Here is a 1,881-nt window from a genome sequence, read left to right on the forward strand (position 1 = left end):
TAAATAAAAACGCCTTTCTCTTGCTGCAGTGTATTTTATTTGTTCCATATACGCTTCACCTTTTACTTCAAGGCACCTTCAATGGAATCTATAACTATATGGTTATGTTTTGATATGCGATATTTGTAGATTATAAAACAGTTCACGTCTTATTTTTACATAAGTAAGTGGTTAACTAAATTAAACTCCGCCGGAACAGGCACTGGCAGGCCCAACGCTACCGACCGGCCGTCGTGCCATCCTCAGCCCACAGGCGTCACTGGATGCGGATTCTGAGGGGCATGTGATCAGCACTCCGCTCTCCCCGCCGTATGTCAGTTTACGGAGCCCCTACTTCTCAATCAAATAACTCCTCAGTTTACCTCACAAAGGGTGAGTGCACTCCGCTTGCCAACAGCGCTTGGCAGACCGGGTGGTCACCCATCCAAGTGCTAGCCCAGCCCGACAGCGCTTAACATCGGTGATCTGACGGGAACCGGTGTTATTACTGCGGCAAGGTCGTTGGCACGTAAGTATGTGATTCCTTACAGTTATTCGTGTTTTTGGTTGGTATCCGCGTCTCCTCGAATCTGGTCACATGCGGGAGGTCGCTTTATAACTTCGTTTACGAAATATAAACACATTTCCACGTTACGAACTTTTTTCTTCAAAATTTTCATGTTCTTTGAACTAATTGCTGTGGTGTACTATTATTCTTCTGTCACTAGTTGCAGATATTTTACCGAAAACTGTGATCTAAACTTAACTACTGTGTGTTGACTTTGTATCTCCTCCTACTTAGTTTTTTGTGTACATGTTACCAGTCTAACAAAGTATATGCAGTAAAGTAACATCTGTTCATTTCTGTTTCTCTCTGTCTCTCTCTCTGTGTGTGTGGGGGGGGGGGGGAGGGGGGGGGGTTAGTCAGGACGAGTTGTAGAAAGTTGAATGTGAACGTTATAGCTGTCAGAGGGTGGTTGAAAGCTTTGGTGTTCGGTTGGTTTGTGTTTTGGTTTAAATATTTTGTGGTGGTCTTCACGGAAGAAAGGTGTCGGGTGATATTATTGTGATAATAATCGTCTGTTGGAGGGCTACGTTACTATGTTATCTATTTATGTAAATAGTGAGTTGTTCGTTGTGTATGCTTGATCATGTAACAGGGTTTTCTTTTCGGCATTGGTCTTTTGTATGTAGTAATTTTCTTGCAGGACTAGAAGGTGTTTTATAGTTTATTCTAACTAATTTTTGTGTTTCTATGGATGGAGGGCTTCCTCTGAAAATCACTGTGTGGCCCAGCCAAAATTCAAGCATTGTCATCCTCTAAAGCCCTTGACAGCCCCTCAACCCCAGTCGCTGCTCCGTCGTATATTCAGGGTGATCCGCTGACAGCGTTTACGGGCTTCAATCTAAAAGGAATTAGAAGCAACAGAAAGTGAAACTGCAGATGGACCATATAACCACTCATCCATTTCCGATAATCAGTTTAATACCAGAAGGACGATTCGAACGGTTTCCAAATCTGCATATCAACACGAAGATATGAATTAAAAATGAGAGGAGGCAGCTCAGTATGAGGTTGATCCCTCTCAATGTTTACAAGCTACGTTAGTCGGTGAAAACAGTTATAGCGTTCCAAAAACCAGTGTGTTTCTCCAGTAAACCTTGATAATAATGAGGATGAAATTTATCCGCAGTTGCAAATACTAAGAACCATCAGCTGTACAAGAGAATGACGACGGTAGAAATTTGTGCCGATTTCCCGTTTTATACGAGATGGATGTCTGTCTTCTCCTCATGTTACACAACTGGTAACGCTCTTGTCCTTGTCCTACGTTTGCATTTCCATTTATGAAGATGGAAATAAATCCGAAACACTCCATACGTAGTTTGTAATCAGTTAAG

General features: G+C 42.3%; 1 pseudogene; it reads right to left on the minus strand.

The window, feature by feature from the left end:
• Positions 1-388: 388 nt before the first annotated feature.
• LOC124560469 lies at positions 389-506 on the minus strand (annotated as a pseudogene).
• Between the last annotated feature and the right edge of the window lie 1,375 nt (positions 507-1,881).

The sequence above is a fragment of the Schistocerca americana genome, chromosome 1, assembly GCF_021461395.2.
Source record: "Schistocerca americana isolate TAMUIC-IGC-003095 chromosome 1, iqSchAmer2.1, whole genome shotgun sequence".
NCBI classification, from domain to species: Eukaryota; Metazoa; Arthropoda; class Insecta; order Orthoptera; family Acrididae; genus Schistocerca; species Schistocerca americana.